Source organism: Chelonia mydas, chromosome 1 (genome assembly GCF_015237465.2).
Source record: "Chelonia mydas isolate rCheMyd1 chromosome 1, rCheMyd1.pri.v2, whole genome shotgun sequence".
In the NCBI taxonomy this organism is placed as follows: domain Eukaryota; kingdom Metazoa; phylum Chordata; order Testudines; family Cheloniidae; genus Chelonia; species Chelonia mydas.
Window position 1 is genome coordinate 224,717,972 of NC_057849.1, and position 10,038 is coordinate 224,728,009.

Here is a 10,038-nt window from a genome sequence, read left to right on the forward strand (position 1 = left end):
ATGATTTATGTATTCCATTACTATAATCCAATTTGTTTCTATTACTTATCATTATTCTGTGATACTGTGTACTAATAATCATGTTACTTCATTAAAAGAAAGGTTCAATTTATGCTGCCTGAAATTATGACAGATCTAAGAAAGAATGATTACAAAATTTACCATTTATTTTCTTCAGTGAAGTGCATGGATATTTAGAGCAGCTCGAATTTTGTACTCTGAGCCTTTAAGTGGAAGGATTTGCTATAATAATCTTTTGGAATGAGTAAATCACATGGCAACTCCTGTACCATAGGGTAAAGTATACAGGCTAATCTCTGGAAGCAACATATCCATGAATAAAGGAGACTCTTATTGTTGCTGCAGTGGACTAAAGGAAATGAATGTTTAACAATAAATGTGACATCCCTGTTTGAATATTGCATGCTGTCCAGGACATCAAGGCCTTGCCTGCTCCCAGCAGCTGCCTTATCTTAGTGGGACCCTCTTACATAATGGATGCTATGGTTTTTTCTCCTCCAGCGGTGGATCTTCAGAGAGTTGCGCGTGCACACACATGACATGCAGTGGTATAATCAGCCCTTTGTACTGGAAAGACAGGTCTCAGCTGTAATTTTGCAAACCTCCCACCCTCTACAAGACATAGCGATGCCATCAGAATCTTCACCCCTCTCTCCTCCTAGAGGCCAACTGGAGACTCTTCAGAGACACACCCACCCATGTGGAGAAATCAGCAGCAGAACTTTCCCGCTGCTCTTTCCTCGCAGCAAGGAGGGTCACAAGGAAATGCCATTCCCCATGTTAAAATCACTTCTTTGACTCAGCCATACCTTTTGTTTTTAAAGGGAAAGTCAGGGCTAAAGTAAAGAGATGAGAGGCGGTAAAAAATATCTGACTTCCATACAAATCCTGCAAGATGAGCTCTTCAAGATTTAGAATCCGCCACCACGTCGAATGGAAACAATCAGCCTTGACAGAGGCCAGAAGAAGCTCAGGTAGCTGGTTCTGACTTCTAAGGACAGGGGACTTGACTACTGTTGCTCAGGATACACTTAGATTTAAAATATGGTTAAAATGATCTATGTTGTATCGTTTTCAATAAAATCTGCAGATGTTACTAGGGGAGGGGGAGACTAACCCCCATGCTACCCTAAGGTAGAGACATCAAGTTTGCCTACCCATTTTCAGAACCTTCCCTCTTTTGAATATACAGAGTAATGGAAGGAGTCAAAGGGGAGTGAAAACTACAGTGGATCTCCAGAAAGTAATAAGCCCCATGAGGACTATACCAAAAAAGCTTGTGACTGACAAACTTCCTAGTGTATACTGTTGGAACATGTAATGTGAATGAGATCCAAAATGTGGAGCTCAGGGTGATAACAAGCGCTCATGGTTATGTCAGTGAAACTTCTAACTTCTGTGCAGCCTCAGATATAATTCTGGTCATACCTGATGCAAGCTTGCAATACCTGTGAGAATCATATTTGATCTCTGTGAAAGTTATAAACTCTATAAGCATAGCCAAAAGAGGCTTGTAACTAAGGTATGCCAAATAAATAAATAGTTAACCAAAACTGAATAACTGGACATTGTGTTTTGCCAGAGCTGAATCAGAAGCCAAAGAGTAAACAAATCAATAAATGATACCCACATAAATTATATATGACCATGTCTTCTGAAAGAAGGTTGGTCAAAGGATCAATGCTATTAATTAATCCATCTCATTGTCTCACAAAATACAATGAACTAAATTCTACCCTAGTATAATTTTACTGAAATCTGCCTCTTGTAGATATTTAAAACATCCTTTTTGGGAACAGAAAATTGGGTCAGGAATGAGTCTACTAAGCTTTTCTTCCCATCTCCTCCAATTCCTCCTGAAAGCTTCGCATATAAAATCAGGAACGTCAAATACACTAGTTAATCTATTTAAATGACCTTCCCTCTCCCCGATCTCTGTCTTTCTCTATTTGATTCCAGACATTTAAGATTTGGGTAATGCAGGAATTACACGGAGTTAGTTTCTTTACTTTTAGTCAATAAATAGTATTGCTACTAAAAATGTGCTGGAAAACATGAATTGTTTGTTCTATCCAAGGTACCTCACCTGTAATTAAACTCTTGCCAACTAGAGCGGGGTAAACTATCCACAGCAGGTCATTTTATTTAATAAATGTAACTCTTTATTATTCTGTTTGTAAGTCTTCCATAAATATCCTTTGATTTGTATCCATTTGCTGTTTGTTCACAATTGTTTGAATACTTTATTCAAATATATTTCAACCAAAAGGCTGCTTCTGAGCTATTTGCTTCAGCTATGTCTTTGACTATTTATTATTTGTGTTGTATGTTTGGACACCTAAATCCATGTTGCAATGTTTCTGCTTCATAGTTAGATTACTGAAACTCTTTTGGAGATGAGGAGGAAAGTCAAAGAGATTTCAAAAGGGTGATGTGAATCCTGGTGTCAACATATGTTCCTACAGTTTCTCACATTTTCACTTCCTATGAACATCCTTGCTCATAAAAAAAAAAAGCATCTGTATTAAACTTCGTGGGAAAACAAATAGAAATTCACAAGGGTTTCCCAAATACTACTGAAGCAAATTCAGTTTCTATTCAAACAAATGTGAACGTATTGTAGACGTTACCTAGCTTCAATTAATTTTTAAATTGTTTGCAGTGTTGTGTTGTAGCCATGCTGATTCCAGAATATGAGAGAGAAAGTGGGTGAGGTAACATCTTTTATTGGACCAATTTCTGTTGGTGGGAGATACAAGCTTTTGAGCCACACTCAGCTCTTTCTCAGGTTCCAAGGGTTGTACCTTCCACCAACAGATATTAGTCCAGGAAAAAATATTACCTCACCTACCATGTCCCTCCCAGTGATTTTTAGCACATTTTAACAATTTGACTTGATGCTTAACCAAATTTGGTATGGCCAGCACAGCTTTGGTCCTTTGATTTCATCAGTATTCTGTACTTAAGTCTAGTTTTTTTCTTTAGCCAAATAAAATTAGCCATGTTTTTCTTTAATGTAGTACAGAATGTTTTTTGTTTCAGTCTATTGGGGGATTGAAAAGGGAATATGAAGCTGTACAATATGCATCCTAAATATCAGGGTTTTGACATGCAATGGTGTAGCCATGTCAGTCCTAGGACATTAGAGAGACAAGGTGGGCGAGATAATATCTTTTATTGGACCAACTTCTGTTGCAAGAGACAAGCTTTTTTGAACTTACACAGAGCTCTTCTTCAGGTTTTGACTTGACTGTTTTATATAGAACAAAAGATTAAATCCACAACAGAGAGACAGTTTGTCATTTTAGGACCCATCCAACACCCAGTTCATTGGGAGTCTTCCCAGTGATTTCAAAGGGCATTGGATTGGGCCTCTTGAGAACAACTTTCTTATGATTATAAGAGTTTTATCCTGCATGCAGCTGTCCCGTTGACTTTAAAGTGAGTTAAGGACAGCAGGATTTAGCGTTACATTATATTTAAAGTCTCTTTGCTGGATTATTTGTAAGTCTTTCTTTCTATCTTTGGGTATATAGTTTTTAACATCCCTTGGCAAACTCTGTTATTTAAAAATGAAGTGATATTTTTTGACAGTCTAGCCTTTAAATTATTGCTTTCTGGATAAAAGGCAAGTATTTCTGATTCAGCCAGGCTGTATCAAAAGAGGATTTAAAAGCACAGTACTTTAAAAGTCAAGATCAGGAAGGCCATATGTAGTTACATCTTGATTTTAGTGAAAAGGGACATGTTTTATATAAGAATAAATAACACGGCTGGCTTAGTCACTTTCATTTCTCTACAGCATGCTTTCTACTGAGTGAAAATAAAAATGGACATAAATAGAAAAACATTTTTAAAGCACTCTTTATGGTTTCTCTTGGCTCAAACACAACATCAAATGTTGATTGGTGGTGTATTCTCTATAAAACATTTAAAACACTAATTAATTATGATTTCATTAATGTGACTAAGCTTAAACTACATGGTCCCATTCACACTACAACTGAAGTTCTAATTGCTATTTTGGAGCACTGTTAGAAACCTGTGCTTCTGATTAATAGTCATTGCATGGGTGAGCAGGTTGAGATGGTGGGGTCATAAGCATAGTTTAAATAAATCCTCATCCACGCTGTTCAGGGAAACCATAATGTGAACAGAACATCTGTAACCAGGTGAAAAATGCTCGGCCTTTAAGGGCCTGCTCCTCAGAGGGGCTGATTTTATCAGGTGCTCAGCACCTCCTAGGAGTTGCTTAGCACCATTCAGGATCAAATTCTAAGTGAGTGTCCATTACTAAGGAAATTTGATTTTAAAGGACTGGTATGCTAAGAAGTTTTAAAACGTGCATTCAGTTTTGTGGGGACCAGGAGGCATGGTGGGTTGCTTGTTGTATTTTATGATATTATTTCTATACTCTTATTTCCAGAGAATTAGATTAATCATGTGTGGTTTAGGAGAAAAGTGAAAATGAGATTGGTGGTACGATCAGTGTGTAGTTGGTTGGTTAAAATTACAAAACCACATCACCATAACAAAATCTGGCAGCCTCTTCATTGGATACTTGCAGGATTGGAATTAGGGACCTTCTCCTAGAGGTGCATGAATCAAGTATTGGTGGCTGAAGGCACTATATAGAGGTAATTACTACAGGCATGCTATTTGGAGAGAGAGAGAAGCATGCTCACTGGAACCCTCTGCTACATCCTTTTTAATAGCTGTATCTTGTGCTGTACCCAGTGCAAAACTCAGTGCTATCGGTTGTGTGAGCAGATGAGACACAACGCCACCCAGATATACCCCCTCTGGTTTTCCGGTGCCCTCACCCTCACTGCATACAAAATGACACACCCAGCCAACCGTTAGGCCCATTCATGGTATCTCATGAAACTGTGTAAGAAATGGAGTTAGCTGCACCTAGGTTAAACACAATTTCTGGCCTAGTGTGAACAGCTTCCATGCCTGGCTGTAGCACTAAAACTGAAGGCTTCTGTCACCACTGCTGCTACTTCTCCTCCTTTTCACAAGATAGAGGGGAGAGGTAGGAGTGATCCTCTTGGGAGAGGCTGCCCCTACAGCTTCTTCTCGTCATCACCGGGCAAGATCAGGCTGAGAGAAGCCCCCACTTCTCTTCATTGAAGGAGAGAGAGGCCAGACCCATTTCTCTCCTTTGCATGGTGGTTTCACAAAGGGAGCTTGCAGGGAAGGGGATGTTGGCAGGGTCTCACAGAGGAGAGTGGGAATGAGTGGGTACCTGTGACTGTCAGTGAGGCATGCACATAGTGGTAGGGAGCAACTTGGAAAAGTAGGAATGGGGCAGATGAGAACACATGGGAGAGCATATTGGTAACCTAACACTATTGTAACACACAGAAACACGCACACGAAGGGCTTGTGTACACACACAGTTGTACCACTTTAACTATACCCCATATAATTAAACTAGTGGATTGACATAGATTATTCCTATAGAGAAAGGGAGTAAACTATCCTGGTAGAAGACATGTTTATACTGGTCTAACTGCATTCACACTAGGGGTTGTATCAGTATAACTATTTTGGTGTAAAAAAAAAATCACATTAACCACAATAGTTATATCAGTACAAAAAGTGTGTATAAGTAAAATAAAAAGGATCTGGTTTAAACTACCTGACATCAGGAAAAGAGAGGTAAGATTACAACTCTAGCCATATCAGCCCCTGTTGGATCTTGAACTTACAGCAGCTTTCAGACTCTGGATGCTGTTACCATACACCATGTGCTGCAATACTGAGGCAGTGGTGGTGGGCTATGAACAGTGCTTTAGCATGCAGTATGCATTCTGTAGGTTTCATCAATGTAAGCCAACCCCTTAACATTATTTTATTATGGTTTTGAAGAAGCATTTCCTTTGATTTTTTTAAACAGTTTAAAAGACCAAAATAGAAGAAAAGACCAATGTTTCTAGCGTTCGTACAGACATTGATATGATAGACCTAAATGACTCCTCTAGAACTCAGTCTATTGCCTATATATTTATTCAATTTTTAATTGCTTAATGATTTGCCATAAACTGTAATGTCTCTCAAGTAACCGTTATGGTCTATCATCCAAAGATATTTTTAGCCAATTTTAAAACCACATGTTATTTACCTAATAGACTATACTGGCTCCTGTGGAGCCATTACACACCATTGTGCAAATGTAGATTTAGGTCGTCTTAGAACACACAGATTATTTACTGAATGGAAAATATGGTGCTTTTGTAGCTACAGTTTTTCCAGAAAAATCCATACTTTCCACTTTATTAAAGCCAAAATGTATATCTTGTAGATTATAGTGGCTTCTTCTGTGCTGTTAAAATCTAACATGTAAAAAGAAATTTGAAGCATGGTTAATGTGCTACTTAAGAACAGTATGTGTGTGTATACCTATTGTGACCCAATGCACCCCTGTATTCATATTCTACACACTAGTGTAATAATCTTTGTCCAAAATATGCCTTGTGAGGTATTGTTTCCAAACTAATAGCTCACTGGTCAATAATATTATGGTGAAATATATGTAGCAACATTATACATACAGTTATGAATTCCCCCTGTATGATGTTTGTAGCACATTTTCAAAGCCATGCACCCCTGACTAGGCAGGAGAGGTTAAACGGGTCTGTCCTGAACAAAAGAATGAGTTTACCTCAATTTACATATAAGTAGTAAACAGGGTCCTTGAGACAGCAAGAAGGAGACAAGGCAAATCATACACAGGGGGAAGAAAGAACAGAGGCCACTGTTAGAGAGCTTATTCCTTCACTCTCCCACTTCGCTGGTCCTTCTTGCATGAACAGAGAGCAACAATACCCGAAGTCCGAAGGTGCAAACAATTGGATGTTTATTGGGGTGAACTTCCAGCAAGCTTAAATCCAAGTTCCTTTTTCCTTATTTTCGAATCCCAACTTACTTCCTGTTTGCCCCTAATTTATATAGTAATATTCTTAGCTATACCTTTACCAATCATTCTACTGAAATTTAACTAACCAATCCTAACATATTGTAACATGATTAGCTAACCAATTATATCCCAACACCTTAATTAGTTTACACCCAGCAAAATTAATTATACATCAGACGGAAACAGTAACAGAACCAGACAGAGACCATGCGAATAAACAATAGCAAAGTGGGAACTGTAATGATAAAACAATACAGAAGGGAGGATTTCACAACTACACCTATAAAGACATAAGGGTTTCCCAGCTGTGTCTATTGATAAGTGAGTTCTTACCAGACAGAAAACTATCAACCTAAATTTCCTTTTACATCTTCTAGGCTCTTCCCTTTCTCTGGAGGTGATAGATTGGATCACCTTCCTAACAGCCCCATATTGACTAGTTTGGAATGTGAGGATGTGACCATACGCTTCCCAGCTTATGGCTGCCTCTGCTGCTTAGCCAAAGGCATTGGCCTAAGAACAGGGCCTCAGACTGTCACAGTGAGAGAAGGCCCTTACACAGATTCTTTCTTGTATAACTCTGTTACTAGCTAAATGATAAACATATACCTACATTCTTAGAGTATAGGCCTCTACAGACAGGCCTGAATATCTATATCCTAACAGCCACCTTCATCCCCAGACTCCACGTCACCTTCTTTACAGTTTGAATAAACTTTATTTTGCAGGGCAATCCTCAGAAGAATCCATTTCAAAGGGTGACTGGGCTATAAAAATGAGGGGCAAAAGCACCCCAGCATATTTCTCCATCACTCTATCTTATACCTAAGAAGACAAAGGAACCAGACCTTTGACTTTGAGGGGGGCATCCTGACCTGAGAGTTTGGTCACCAATGTTGCTGGGAACATGTGGTAAGGATTTTACCTTGAACCAAGTATAGTTTGTGAAATTTTAGCTGTTAGAAAGCTTTTTATCTTTACTTTTCTTGTAACCATTTCTGACTTTAATGCCTTATACTTGTACTCACTTAAAATCTCTTTATAGTTAAATAAACTTTGTTTATTTTTTAAATCAAAACTAACACAGTGTTGTGTTTAAATTGTACTGTTTGAGTAACTCCAGTTAAAGTAACAAACTGTTGCAGATTGATCCCTTACATTGGTAATGTACCTCTAATATCTGAACTGTCCAGGAGAGCACTGAACAATGCAAAACACACTTTCTGGGGAAAATTCGGACCTGGGAGCGTGTTGGGGTCACCCTGCAGGTAGTAATCAAGGCTGCTGGAAGCCAGAGTGTGACTGGTGTGTTGCTGACAGGCAGCTGGGGTCAGAGATGCAGGACTGGGGTTGTGGCTATACCTAGACACTGAGGCTGTGACCTGCATGCTGGCAGCTGTTTGTGAGTGGTCCAGATTGGGACATACAACACCAAAGCACTGTGAAGCATCCAAGGCTGCAGGGCAGGCAGTGACATAACCCCTCACTGATTTAGATTGCACCCTGGAGTGTGACACCTATCTAAAGTGGTTATCAGATATACACAATAGCTGCAGGATTCAGATTTCATAATGATTTTTAAAGTGTGTGTGTAATACAGTGAAACCCCACTATAATGCCGTAATTGGGGTGCAAAAAATTCGATCGCGATAAATGCAGGGTCGCTTTATAGGGGGGTTACGAAAATTTACCATTTCAAGCCAGTCAGTTTAAGTCTTGTAAAAAAACAACGGTTATCCCAGCGTATTTTAAACACAAAAGTAGTAATTTAATTACATGTACATGAAAGAAACCTGTGAAATCGACGATACTAATCATTGCGCAGAGTGCAAAGTCAATATGGTTGCATGACTCCATAATTTTAAATTTCATCACTTCTTAAAAAAGCTATCTAGTGTGGTCTGCTTATTTGCCGTGGACTGTTGGCTTCTAGCAAAGTCAAGAATGCTTCTGAGTTGGAGGATTTTGACGCTGTCCATGTCTTGAGTTTCCAGCCACCTCAAACTGACTTCTAGGTGCTTTACTGCCTCAGACACTTTTGGTGGGGGAGTTGAGGTGCCATTATCATTGTCGTCGTCATCAGCGCCACTGGTTTCGGGCTCTACTCGTGCAGCTTCATTCTTCCCGCTGACATTTGCAACAATTTCGTCATCTGAGATGTGTTCACATATGGGGCAGATGTCATCTACTGAAAACCAGTTGAGGATATCATAATGACTGTGCTCATATTCTCTGAGTGCTTCTTCGGCTAAACATATGTCGTCTTCAATGAATCTTGTAAATTCAGGCTCGTCGTCATTGTTATCATCATTGTGTGTAGATGACAGAAAAGCTGGACCAAGACCCTTTATCTAGCATCGTTCAATGCAACGTGCAGAGATAGCAGCCCAGGCTTTCCCATTGAGGTGACAGAGTTCTTTCAAGTTGAGTGATGCCAGTGACGTGTCGACAGAGGAGTTGTTATCCACTACCATCCGCCTGATCATTTTGCGACGATAGTTTTGCTTAAATACTGATATGATGCCTTGGTCCAGTGGCTGGATTTCTGACGTAGTGTTCTTCGGGACATAAGAAACTTTAATCTTGCCATCACGACTGACAAGATTTTCTGCTGGAGGGTGGACAGGGCAATTATCCAGCAGGAGGAGAGCTTTTTGCTCCTGCTTGAGTTTTCGCAAATGAGCCCGAACGGCTGGCACGAAAGTTTTATGGAACCAGTCTTGAAATATGGAGCTATTCATCCATGCATTCTTGCTGTTGGTGTATTCAAAGGGAAGGGCCTTCACATTAACATGATGAAAACATCTGGGAGAACTCGCTTTTCCGATCATCAGAGGTCTGACTTTGTGGCTGCCAGACTTGTTGACGCAAAACAAGAGAGTGACTCGGTCCTTCCTCTGCTTAAAGCCTTCTCGTTTGTGACTATCAGTCCTGGTTGCGAGGGTGTGATCGGGTAACATTTTAAAGCATAAACCAGTCTCGTCGCAGTTGTAAATTTGATTGGCTGCGTAGCAACCTTCCTCCAGCAACTTTTTAAGCTCAATTGGGTAGGAATCGGCAGCCTCTTTATCAGCTGAGCGGATTTCCCCAGA

The 10,038-nt window shown here is 39.6% G+C and overlaps 1 long non-coding RNA gene across 1 annotated transcript in view; it reads left to right on the forward strand.

Moving 5' to 3' along the window:
* The window catches only part of LOC119567694, a 50,064-nt gene extending 42,040 nt beyond the window's left edge, over nt 1-8,024 (forward strand). Inside the window, exons 4-5 of the long non-coding RNA XR_006287837.1 lie at nt 523-995; nt 7,675-8,024. This is a non-coding gene — a long non-coding RNA (uncharacterized LOC119567694). The remainder of the gene's footprint in view (nt 1-522; nt 996-7,674) is intronic.
* Nucleotides 8,025-10,038: the final 2,014 nt, after the last annotated feature.